Raw genomic sequence first — 13,435 nt, forward strand, 5'->3', positions numbered from 1 at the left:
TATCTTATGTCTTTCAACCTACAAGGTTCTAGTAATGTTCCTTGTTCCTCTTTTCTAACGGAGCGTTTTTCAACTTTGTTCATCTTCGTCGTATTCTTTCTTTAAATTTGTTCAACCTTGCAAGGTTCTTTGGTTTCACTCGTTTGTCAAAAAAGCAACTTACTTTTACCTCTCTTCTTCCTCATCCGTCTCTCTCCGGTGCCATCTTAGATCTCGGGACGAGATCCTCTCGTAGTGGTGGAGTGTTGTGACACCCCAAGACCGGAGCTTCAGATGCCTTACAGGGTTTCCGAGATTCGTTGTGTGATTTGTTTTTGCTTGTTGCATTCATCATTGCATCATTTTCATTGCATCATGTCATCATGTCATTTTTTATCTCAACTAAATAAATTACATGGATCTTCGGTCCATTTAAACCGAGGGAATTCACATGATGATTCTCTTGATAACATATCCTCCCAATATTAGGGAGCTATATCAAATATTCCTTTATTTTGGAATTTATCACAACACACTTGCAAAAATAATCCCATGCCTTTGCTACTTCGAGTTGATCCCGAAACCTTGCCGACAATTCTTTCTCCATTTGTTGAGGCTCCTCCGAAAATCTTAACATTTTTGGGCGCTTCAAAAATCCCCCCTTGTTCAAACCATTTGAATTAAATTCAAATGCTTTTAATTTGAAACTTTGCAATCTTGCTCACTCCAATTCTAGTTGTGGTGCTTTGATATATGTCCTAGTAGCCCATGCCAAATTCCAGCTTGATTCGAATTTATTTGACCCTTCAAATAAATTTGTAACCTTCCTTTTTTTCCCTTCTTGTGTTGGAATTAAAAAAAAGAAAACATTTCTTTTCTGTCAGGCCCCAACTCTTTTCTCTCTCCCTCCCCTTCTATTCGTGGTAGCTAGCCCAGCAGACAGGCTGGCCCACCTAGGCCATCCTCACAGGCCCACTCCCTCCTAACCCTACCCGATCCCCTCCTCTCTCTCGTTTTTCCCCTTGCGCCGCCAGGAGATAACGAGCGCGTTCCTCATGCCCGATCCCCACGCTGCTCTGCTTCATCCCGTTCCCCTTTGCCCCCTCGATGCCTCGCAGCTGCCGCCTCGTCTCGCAGGCCCGCCGTCGTCGTCCGCCGCTTCCCCGGCATCCTCACTGTCGCTTCGCCCGAGCCCCACTCCCGGCGACCAGGCGCCCCTGCAGTCTCCCTCCTGCCCGCGTCGCCGCCTTCACCTCGCCAGGAGGCCGACGACCACAACGCACCCCCCCCCCCCCCCCCCCCCCCTGCGCACCTTCCATTGCTCGCCTTCGAGCTCCCCTGTGCTCCGTCACCCCGCTGTTGCGAGGAAACGATGGTCGCCTACCCTCCTCTCGTCTTCAGCTACAGGCGTGTTCGACGAGATGAATGCCTCGCCAGCAGGTCCCGTCGATGCGCCGCTGTTCTTTTTTCCTTCTCCTGTATCTCTCTCTTTTAACTCTCTCGCTCTCTCTGTTCTACCCCATGGGGAACCACCAGAGCACCCCGGAGATTGCCGTCACCGGGAAACACTAGGTCCGGCGACCCGTCGATCCGCCAGGATCCGCTCGCCACCTCGCCGACCCGCTGTTTCCCGCGCCTACCGACCCCGTCGCAAGCCCCTGGCGCCGCCTCCATGCTTCATCGGGACGCCTTGTTTCCTCTTCTGTTCGGCCACAAGTGCATCGACCCTCGTACAGAGCACCGGGGCACTAGTTTCTTTTGTTTGCGGGTGCTTCGTTTGTTGCTTCATGGAAACATCGCCAAGTACCTCTAGGATCGCTGTATCGCCAAGACCGTCTCAAATTATGACAAGTACCACTACACCTGGAGATGTAACGAGTAGAGGAAGACCCGAATGTCTACGAAACATGTACGACTGCCGTTGTTTTGGGTTCGATAAGGTGCCGAGTATCACTATGTTTGCCATATACATCTACACCAAGACCGGTTCGACAAGTACCCCGAGAACGTCTGTACCTCTACCGTTGCCGTGGGTCCGACAAAACAAAGTGTTCAACTACCGCTGCCCCTAGGACGTGGGGTTCATCAAGTACCCCTCTGAAAACGAACATGTACCACTACTTCCACTACCGTCGCGAGAACGTCTACTTCCTCTACTTTGCACCGAACCCGAACCGTCTCGTTTGCACACTTCGAAGGTATAACCCCGAGATGACGTCCGTGAATGAATGTTTGCGATGTTTGAGATGCTAGTGTTTGCACCGTGTCCAAATTGTCACTCGTTCCCTTGTCGCCAACTTGTGGGACACCCGGAATCCGGGATCACTCCCCATCACTCTTGCATATTCCGCACCCTTATTCTTTTGCACCGGCCTTTCCACGAATTGCCGGATCATCTGAATGTGCCGTGGCACCATTTCCGTTGCCGTTGCCATGGCAGCCCTTTTCGTTTCCGCCACGATGACAAAATGCTTCATATCATGCTCATGTAAACTTTTTCATAAAATTTGCATAAGCTTGCACATGTCATTCGCATCATGGTAATAACATTTAAAATGTTTAAAATTGTTGTTTGCATTAAATTGCTAAATGCATGTGGGGATTTACCGGAATGGTTATTTGTTGCTTCCGGCCTCACTTAAAATTGCCTAAAATGTATAGTTTACTTTATGTTTCACCTCTTGCCATGCTTAACAACATCTAATATTGGTGAGTACATAACCGAGAGAGAACTAAATAATTGATGTGGTGTTCCGTCAATATGCATCCCGATGCATATTGAGCTCCACTTAACTTGTAGTGTTGTTTGTGCACTTTGCCATGCCATGCATATTTAAACCGGACATGCATCATACTTGATTGTGCATCATGCCATGTTTATGTGATGGTTGTTTACTATGTTGCTTGCTTCTTTCCGGGATGCCTCTCTCGTTAGCTTCGGTTTCGTTTTGGAGTTGTGAGGATTCGTTCGACTACGTCCGTTTGTCTTCTTCATGGACCCGTTCTTGTTCCTTGCGGATCTCAGACAAGATGACCATACCCTCAGAATCACAACTATCTTTGCTTGCTAGTTGTTCGCTCTTTTGATATGCTGCGATACCTACCAATTGTTATTTCATGCCTCCCATATTGCCATGTCAAACCTCTAACCCACCTTTGTCCTAGCAAACCGTTGTTTGGCTATGTTACCGCTTTGCTCAGCACCTCTTATAGCGTTGTTAGTTGTAGGTGAAGATGGAGTTTGTTCCATGTTGGAACATGGATATATGTTGGGATATCATTACTATATATATTGTTTACTTTAATGCACCTATATACTTGGTAAAGGGTGGAAGGCTCGGCCTTATGCCTCGTGTTTTGTTCCACTCTTGCCGCCCTAGTTTCCGTCATACCGGTGTTATGTTCCTTGATTTTGCGTTCCTTACGCGGTTGGGTTATAATGGGAACCCCTTGACAGTTCGCTTTGAATAAAACTCATCCAGCAAGGCCCAACCTTGGTTTTACTTTTGCACTAACAACCTATCACCTTCCCTTGGGTTCTGCAGACTCAAGGGTCATCTTTATTTTAACCCCCACGGGCCAGTGCTTGTCTAAGTCTTGGTCCGAACTAGAGCCCCTTGCAGCGCCACCTCGGGGAAACTTGAGGGCTGGTTTTAGTTGTACGGATTGCTCATCCGGTGTTGTCCTAAGAACGAGATATGTGCAGCTCCTATTGGGATGTCGGCGCATCGGGCGGCTTTGCTGGTCTTGTTTTACCATTGTCGAGATGTCTTGTAACTGGGATTCCGAGTCTGATCAGGTCTTCCTGGGAGAAGGAATATCCTTCGTTGACCGTGAGAGCTTGTGATGGGCTAAGTTGGGACACCCCTGCAGGGTTTTGAACTTTCGAGAGTCGTGTCCGCGGTTATGGGCAGATGTGTGACGCCCCGAGGCCGATGCGCCGGGTGTCTTCCAGTTATTCGCTATCGTTGCCATGTCATTTGCTTGCGTGTTGCATTTTATCATGTCATCATATGCATTGCATCATCATGTTTTCAAAACTTGCATCTGTCGCGGTCTCCCAATTCCTTCCGTTGTCCGTTCTGAGCCCAGACACACTTGCACGCGCCCGCGACATGTCCGAAATAATATTTTATAAGTGGCTGGAATATGTTCTCGGATTGGGTTGAAAGTTGGCGTGTGGTCTTATTATAGTGTATATAGACCGCCTGTCAAGTTTCATCGCATTCAGAGTTCGTTTGATGCCCCAACGGATAACTATAGCGACATTATAGTCGGTCAAAACGTCGGACGTTTTCGGTCTTCGGAAACAGTTGCCGAGCTGCACTCCTCTCCTCTCATCTCAGCCCAACCTCTTTTCACAACCCACCTGCAGCCCACCTAAACTCCCCTCCATTCTGGACCGTCAGATCGCGATCGGAGGCTCCAAAACGCTCCTAAAACCCCCCTAAACCCAAACCCTAGCCATCCCTGCCTATATATGGACAACCCCTTCCAAATTTGGCAGCCTAGCCCTTCCCCTACCTCCCTGCCGCCTCCCTCCTCAAATTCCATGCCACCAACCGCCCCCCCTCATTTTCCGACGCCAGCCACCGTCGTCCCGCCACTTGGCCAGCCTCCAATGGCCGCGGCGCCACCTGAGACCGTCAGCGCGCCTCCCCGGACCAGTGGCAAGACGCCCCACGTCGCCCCAGCCCCTCCCTCGCGCCTTCAGCCGCGCAGGCCCGCCGGAACCCATCCGCGGCCTATCCCGGGCCGATCTGGGCCCGAGGCGCCCGTACCGCGCCTCGCCTCCTAGCCCGCTTCCCCGCCGCCCCCCGGAGCGCGCCCCTCCTTGTCGCCCTGCCACCGCCGGCTGGCTCCGCCGCCGCCGAGCCTCAGGCCAGCTCCGCCGCCCCTCCTCTACATCTCCCTGCCTCTCCCTAACCTCTCTCCTCTCCCCTGTAGTGCTCCTCGCCGCCGCCGCCATGGAGTTCGTCGCCGGCTCCCTGCTGCCACCCTGCTCCGGCAACGGATCCGGCGGGATCCGGCCCCCACCGCCCGGATCCATCCATCCCCGACGGGATCCGCCTCCCTCCACCGTCGGAGACGCGCCAAGTCGCCGCCGTCGTCCCGCTCTGCGTGGAGGAGCGCCGCCGCCCGCTCGACCCTGTCGGCGCCCGTTGACTGCATCGACCCCGCGTGGGCCGGCTTCACACCCCTCTCCAGCGGCCTACTCCAGCGCCCCCTGGGCCGCCTCCACCGACCTGGGCTGAGCCCAGCTATGTGAGCTGCAAGCCGCCAAGTGGGCTGTTTCAGATGTGGCCCGAGACATGTTTTTTTTCTGCAGATCGTTTTGATATTAATCCTGAGACTGCAGTTTTCATAGAAAGGTCCCTAAACTTCATGCATATAATAACATAATAACCGTGCATCGGTTTAAAATGATTTATATATGAAACTTGTTTAGAATTTTGTCTAGATTCATAATATCCAACTTTCATCTATGTTTGAAATGTTTAAAATTCCGTTTGGTTAAATTTGCTCCTATGTCATGTTAAAATGCTTTAATTCATAACTAATTAACCGTAGCTCCAAACCTAACAAACTTTATATGTAAATGGGGTAGAAAAATGCCTAGTTTAACTTGGTGACCTTACTTTGCATGTTTAACAACTCTAAAATTGTGTTTAGGGCAGTACATTACCAAATCTAATATACACTCATGAGGATTTTTCCCGACTTGTTGTTTGTTGTTCCAGCCTCATTTAAACTTGCCTAGATAGGTAGTTTTCATATGCTTCACCTCTTGCCATGTTAATCAACATTTAATATTGTTGGTTACATAAACGAGATCGAACTAAATAAGTCATGTGGTGTTTTGTCAATATGCAACTCGTTGCATATTGAGCTCCACTGAATTTGTAGTATTGTTTGTGCACTTTGCCATGCCATGCTTCATTAAACCGGACATGCATCATACTTGGTTGTGCATCATGCCATGTATATGTGATGGTTGTTTACTATGTTGTTTGCTTCTTTCCGGTGTTGCTTCTTCGGGTTAGTTCCGATAACGTCGCGTTTGTGAGGATCCGTTCGTCTACGTCTGTTTGTCTTCTTCATGGACTCGTTCTTCTTCCTTGCGGGTTTTCAGGCAAGATGACCATACCCTCGAAATCACTTCTATTTTTGCTTGCTAGTTTCTCACTCTTTTGCTATGCCTATGACGCGATACCTACCACATGCTTTATCATTCCTCCCATATTGCCATGTCAAACCTCTAACCCACCTTGTCCTAGCAAACCGTTGTTTGGCTATGTTACCACTTTGCTCAGCCCCTCTTATAGCGTTGCTAGTTGCAGGTGAAGATTGGAGTTTGTTCCTTGTTGGAGCATGGTTATTTTGTTGGGATATCACAATATCTCTTATTTAATTAATGCATCTATATAATTGGTAAAGGGTGGAAGGCTCGGCCTTATGCCTGGTGTTTTGTTCCACTCTTGCCGCCCTAGTTTCCGTCATACCGGTGTTATGTTCCTTGATTTTGCGTTCCTTACACGATTGGGTTATAATGGGAACCCCTTGACAGTTCGCCTTGAATAAAACTCCTCCAGCAAGGCCCAACATTGGTTTTACCATTTGCCACCTAGCCTTTTTTTCTCTTGGGTTCTGCAGACTCAAGGGTCATCTTTATTTTAACCCCCCCGGGCCAGTGCTTCTCTAAGTGTTGGTCCAACCCGAGGGATGTCCGGCGCCCCCTGGGTAACCAGGGTTTATGCCAACCCGATGTCTTGCTCATCCGGTGTGCCCTGAGAACGAGATATGTGCAGCTCCTATCGGGATTTGTCGGCACATCTGGGTGGCTTTGCTGGTCTTGTTTTACCATTGTCGAAATGTCTTGTAACCGGGATTCCGAGCCTGACCAGGTCTTCCTGGGAGAAGGAATATCCTTCCTTGACCATGAGAGCTTGTGATGGGCTAAGTTGGGACGCCCCTGCGGGGTTATGAACTTTCAAAAGTCGTGCCATGGTTATGGGCAGATGGGAATTTGTTAATGTCCGGTTGTAGAGAACTTGACACTTAACTTAATTAAAATGCATCAACCGCGTGTGTAGCCATGATGGTCTCTTCTCGGCGGGGTCCGGGAAGTGAACACGGTGTTGGAGTTATGCTTGAACGTAAGTAGTTTCAGGATCACTTCTTGATCATTTCTAGTTCACGGCCGTGCTTTGCTTCTCTTCTCGCTCTCATTTGCGTAAGTTAGCCACCATATATATATATATATATATATATATATATGCTAGTGCTTGCTGCAGCTCCACCTCATACCTTTTCCCTACCCATAAGCTTAAATAGTCTTGATCGCGAGGGTGTGAGATTGCTGAGTCCCCGTGACTCACAGATTACTTCCAAAACCAGTTTGCAGGTGCCGATGATACCGTGCAAGTGACGCTACCGAGCTCAAGGAGGAGCTCAATGAAGATCTTGTTCATTGTGTTGTTTCGTTTCAGTTGATCAGTAGTGGAGCCCAGTCGGGGCGATCGGGGATCTTATGCATTTGGGGTTGTCTTTATTTTGGTTCCGTAGTCGGACCATTGATTGTACCTAGATGATTGTAATGCTATATTCATGTATTGTGTGAAGTGGCGATTGTAAGCCAACTCTGTACCTCTTTCTTGTTCAGTACATGGGATGTGTAAAGATTACCCCTCTTGCGACATTGCCTACAATGCGGTTATGCCTCTAAGTCATGCTCCGACACATGGGAGATATAGCCGCATCGTGGGTGTTACAAGATGGGAATTTGTTAATATCCGGTTTTAGAGAACTTGACACTTAACTTAATTAAAATGCATCAACCGCGTGTGTAGCCGTGATGGTCTCTTTCCGGTGGAGTCCAGGAAGTGAACACGATTTTGGAGTTATGTTTGAACGTAAGTAGATTCAGGATCACTTCTTGATCATTTCTAGTTCACGGCCATGCTTTGCTTCTCTTCTCGCTCTCATATGCGTAAGTTAGCCACCATATATGCTAGTGCTTGTTGCAGATCCACCTCACTACCTTTTCATACCCATAAGCTTAAATAGTCTTGATCGCGAGGGTGTGAGATTGTTGAGTCCCCATGACTCACAGATTACTTCCAAACAGTTGCAGGTGCTGACGATACCAGTGCAGGTGACGCAACCCAGCTCAAGTGGGAGCTCGATGAAGATCGTGTTCGTTGTGTTGTTTCATTTCTAGTTGATCAGTAGTGGAGCCCAGTCGGGGAGATCGGGGATCTATTGCATTAGGGGTTGTCTTTATTTATGTTGGTTCCGTAGTCGGACCTTGTTTGTATTCTGGATGATGTAATGCTATATTTATGTATTGTGTGAAGTGGCGATTGTAAGCCAACTCTTTATCCCTTCCTTATTCAGTACATGGGATGTGTAAAGACTACCCCTCTTGCGGCATGCCTACTATGCCATTATGCCTCTAAGTCGTGCTCCGACACGTGGGAGATATAGCCGCATCGTGGGTGTTACAAGCTTGCACAAGTAAAGGTACGAGATAACCAAGAGTGGAGCCGGTGAAGGCGAGGATGTGTTATCGAAGTTCCTTCCTTTTGAGGGGAAGTACGTCTCCGTTGGAGCGGTGTGGAGGCACAATGCTCCCCAAGAAACCACTAGGGCCACTATACTCTCCTCACGCCCTCATACAATGCGAGATGCAGTGATTCCACTATTGGTGCCCTTGGAGGCGGCGACCGGACCTTTACAAACAAGGTTGGGGCAATCTCCACAACTTAATCAGAGGCTCCCAACAACACCACGAAGCTTCACCACAATGGAATATGGCTCCACGGTGACCTCAACCGTCTAGGGTGCTCAAACACCCAAGAGTAACAAGATCTGCAAGGGATTAGTGGGGGGAATCGAATTTCTCTTGGTGGAAGTGTAGATCGAGGCCTTCTTAACCAATCCCTAGAAAATCAACAAGTTTGATTGGCTAGGGAGAGAGATTGGGCAAAAATGGAGCTTGGAGCAACAATGGAGCTTAGGGTTGGAGGAGGTGGTCAACTCGGAGAAGAAGACACCCCTTATATAGTGGAGTGACAAATCCAACCGTTATCCACTTAACCAGCCCGCGACCTGCGGTACTACCGCACCAACCAAGCGGTACTACTGCAAGGGCTCACGGTACTACCGCAGCGAGCCGCGGTACTACCGTGGCCACGACAGGAGCTAGCCCAGGCCTGTAGCAACGAAGCTGGGGCGGTACTGCCGCTCGCACGGTACTACCGCAAGGCAGGATTGGACCAGCTAGGAAGGGCGCGGACAAATAAAGAAACGTTCGTGGCAACTTCCGCTGATTTTCAAACAGTGCAAAAATCCGACACGGTACTACCGCTCAAGGCACGCGGTACTACCGCGCAGGGAGCGGATGCAAAAAATTACATCCGCCCCTACTTCCGCTTATGGTGTTGTGCCAGACTAGGACTCACGGTACTACGGTGAGCACCTGCGGTACTACCGCAAAGGCCTCAGTACTACCGCTCCGAAGAGTAGTACTACCGCAAGCTCCAGAACAGCAACACTAGGAATTCTTTTTTTGCACAAACATGAAGAAACAAAGGATGCTCCAAAGTGCTAAGGGAAAGGCAGTGCAAAGAGGAGTAAACGTGTACGTGATGATTCCACCCAAAACTTTCCAAAGTGGACCCCCTCTGTGACGCCTTCGATTTGATCGTACACTAATCATACACGCAAACGTGTATGATCAAGATCAGGGACTCACGGTAAGATATCACACCACAACTCTACAAATAAAATAAGTCATACAAGCATCATATTACAAGCCAGGGGCCTCGAGGGCTCGAATACAAGAGCTCGATCATAGACGAGTCAGCGGAAGCAACAATATCTGAGTACAGACATAAGTTAAACAAGTTGCCATAAGATGGCTAGCACAAACAGGGATACATATCGAAAGAGGCGCAGGCCTTCTGCCTGGCATCCTCCTAAACTACTCCTGGTCGTCGTCAGCGGCCTGCACGTAGTAGTAGGCACCTCCAGAGTAGTAGGAGTCGTCGTCGACGGTGGCGTCTGGCTCCTGGACTCCAACATCTGGTCACAACAACCAGGTATAGAAAGGGGAAAAGGGGGAGCAAAGCAACCGTGAGTACTCATCCAAAGTACTCGCAAGCAAGGAGCTACACTACATATGCATTGGTATCAATGAAAGGGGTAGTATACGTGGACTGAACTGCAGAATGCCGGAATAAGAGGGGGATATCTAGTCCTATCGAAGACTACGCTTCTGGACACCTCCATCTTGCAGCATGTAGAAGAGAGTATATGGTAAGTTCACCAAGTATCATCGCATAGCATAATCCTACCCGGTGATCCTCCCCTCGTCGCCCTGTGAGAGAGCGATCACCGGTTGTATCTAGCACTTGGAAGGGTGTATTTTATTAAGTATCCGGTTCTAGTTGTCATAAGGTCAAGGTACAACTCCGGGTCATCCTTTTACAGAGGGACACGGCTATTCGAATAGATCAACTTCCCTGCAGGGGTGCACCACATTTCCCAACATGCTCGATCCCATTTGTCCGAACACACTTTCCTGGGTCATGCCTGGCCTCGGAAGATCAACACGTCGCAGCCCTACCTAGGCACAACAGAGAGGTCAGCACATCGGTCTAAATCCTATGGCGTAGGGGTCTGGGCCCATCGCCCATTGCACACCTGCATGTTGCGTACGCGGCTGGCGAGCAGACCTAGACTCCCTTATACAAGAGCAGGCGTTCCAGTCCAACCCGGCGCGTGCCGCTCAGTCGCTGACGTCAAGGCTTCGGCTGATACCACGACGTCGAGTGCCCATAACTGTTCCCGCGTAGTTGGTTAGTGCATATAGGCCAGTGGCCAGACTCAAATCAAATACCCAGATCTTGTTAAGCGTGTTATTTTGAAGTAACCACAGACGCCGACCAGGGCCAGGCCCACCTCTCACCTAGGTGGTCTCCACCTGCCCTGTCGCTCCGCCACAAGGTAACAGTCAGGGGCCATCGAGAACCCAGGCCCACCACTACCTGGATGGAATCACCTGCCCCTTCAGCCCCCATATCTGAATCACTTGCGGGTACTCAACGAGCCGACCCGACTTTAGTCACAACATGTATAGTATGTATGTATGTATGTATGTATGTATGTATGTATGTGTGTATGTATGTATGTATGTATGTATGTATGTATGTATGTATATACCCGTGATCACCTCCCGAGTGATCACGGCCCGATAGTATAGCATGGCAGACGGACGAGAATGTAGGCCATTGATGATAAACTAGCATCCTATACTAAGCATTTAGGATTGCAGGTAAGGTATCAACAACTGTAGCAACAATGACAGGCTATGCAATAGAATAGGATTAACTGAAAGCAGTAACATGCTACACTACTCTAATGCAAGCAGTAGAGAGAAGAATAGGCGATATCTGGTGATCAAAGGGGGGGGGGCTTGCCTGGTTGCTCTGGCAAGAAGGAGGGGTCATCTTCGATGTAGTCGAACACACAGACATCGGCAGCGGTCTCGGAGTCTACCGGAAAGAAGTAACGGAGGGGGAACACAATAAATAACAGAGCAATCAAATGTAACACAAAGCAAGACACATCAATACGTTGTGCTAGGGGTGACCTAACGTAGGGATAGGTGATACCGGCGAAGGGGGGAAAGCATTCCCGGTGTTTCACGTTTTCGGGCAGATGAACCGGAGGGAGAAAGTTGCGTGTTTGCTATTCTAGGGATGTGTGGCGGACGAACGGGCTACGTATCCGGATTCGTCTCGTCGTTCTGAGCAACTTTCATGTATAAAGTTTTTTCATCCAAGCTACAGTTTATTTTATATTAATTTTAAAAGATTTACTTCATTTTTAGGATTTATTTAATTATTTTAAATTAACATTATCCAGAATAGTGTTTGCTGATGTCGTCATGACGTCAGCATGACGTTAGCAGTCAATAGAGGTGTTAACTGGGTCAAACTGATATGTGGGTCCCACTGTCATTGACTAAGACTAACTAAAGAAGTTTAATTAGTTTAGTTATTGATTAGTCTAATTAACCAAAATTAATTAAGTTAATTAATTCTTTAATTAATTAATTAATTATTATTTTATTATATATATATATATATTTTAAAAAAATCCTTTTTAAAATACATTCTGGGGGTGGGCCTCTCGTGTCATAGGCCTAGAAGGCCTAACGGGCGCGTGGGTTCGAGGGGAACCGGACGAAGGGCGCCTATGTGGGCGCTCGCACGCAGGGATTGCGGTGGGGCGGGGCCAGTGGTCAGGGCGGCCGCGGTGGTCGGCCGGCGTGGGAGAGGCGGAGTGCGGGTCCGGTGATGAGCGGGCCCGCGGGCGGCAGAGGAGCCACCGCAGGGGAGCCGGGGCATGGCGGCGCACCAGCAGCAGGGGGACGGCGCCGCGGGAGGGAGAAGAGGCCGGGGCGGCACGACAACAGTGGAGCGGGAGTTGTGGTTGCGTGCGGGCACGAAGCAAGGCGCGGGCGGCACGGGCGAGCAGCGGCGAGGACGCGGGTACGCGAGTGGCGGCGGTCGCGCGCGAAAACGGCGGGCGCAGGACAGGGGCTCGCGCGCAGGTGCGAGCAAGTGGAGGTCGATGCGCACGAGGAGAGGGGAGCTCACGGGGAGGTCATAGGGAACTGGCAGTGGCTCGGGGAGGAGTCGAGGTCGCGTCCGGTGTCCGGCGAGGAGGAGACGAGGACGACGGGGCAACGTCGCGGCGTCGGGGAGGCGGGAGAAGTCCGGTGGGGAGGAGGACGAGGAGGCGATCCGGAGACGGCGATCCGGAGACGACGACCGGGGTTGGCGCAGAGGCGGAAGGGCATCGCGGCGACGGGGCTCCGGCATAGTGGCCGCGGGGATCGGCGGCGTCGTTCGTGCCCCGATCCAGAACGGATCGGGTGGGAGGGAGAGGGCGAATGAGTGGGGGAGTGGGGGTAGTGGGTGGAGGTTACGGGTTAGGGTTCCCCTGGAGTGGGGATATGGAGGTGGGGAGTGGGGCACCGGCTGGGTCGGCCTGGCTAGCCGAGTGGCCTGCTGGGCCGAGGCCCAGTGAGGGGGGGCTTTTAATTTCTTTTGTCCCCCTTTTTTTGTTCTTTTCCTTTATTTATTCATTTCTGTTTTATTTTAGTTACACTCTATTTTCAGTTCAGTAAAATATGACAATAGCTCCCAAAGATAGTGTTTCAAAATAACCCACTACCCTAAAAAGTTTTACCTCAAAATAAAATAGTTTATCATTTTATAAAATATCAAAGGCACTTATTCAATCGTTACAACTACTATTTTAATCATTTTAGAGTATTAAAACATTTTATAAAAGTGGGGTTTCTTCACCACAACTAACTTTGCATTACTTGGCACAACCCGGGCATTTTAGTTTTAAAGTTTGAAAACTTTTGTTGTTTGCC

The 13,435-nt window shown here is 49.6% G+C and overlaps 1 long non-coding RNA gene across 1 annotated transcript; it reads left to right on the forward strand.

Moving 5' to 3' along the window:
• The first annotated feature begins 641 nt into the window (after positions 1-641).
• LOC125555851 (uncharacterized) lies at positions 642-1,977 on the forward strand. The gene is made up of 2 exons (XR_007304910.2): positions 642-1,419; positions 1,516-1,977. It is a non-coding gene; the product is annotated as an uncharacterized LOC125555851 (long non-coding RNA).
• The last annotated feature ends 11,458 nt before the right edge of the window (positions 1,978-13,435 follow it).

Source organism: Triticum urartu, chromosome 5A, assembly GCF_056163025.1.
Source record: "Triticum urartu cultivar PI428250 chromosome 5A, HENAU_Tu73, whole genome shotgun sequence".
NCBI classification, from domain to species: Eukaryota; Viridiplantae; Streptophyta; class Magnoliopsida; order Poales; family Poaceae; genus Triticum; species Triticum urartu.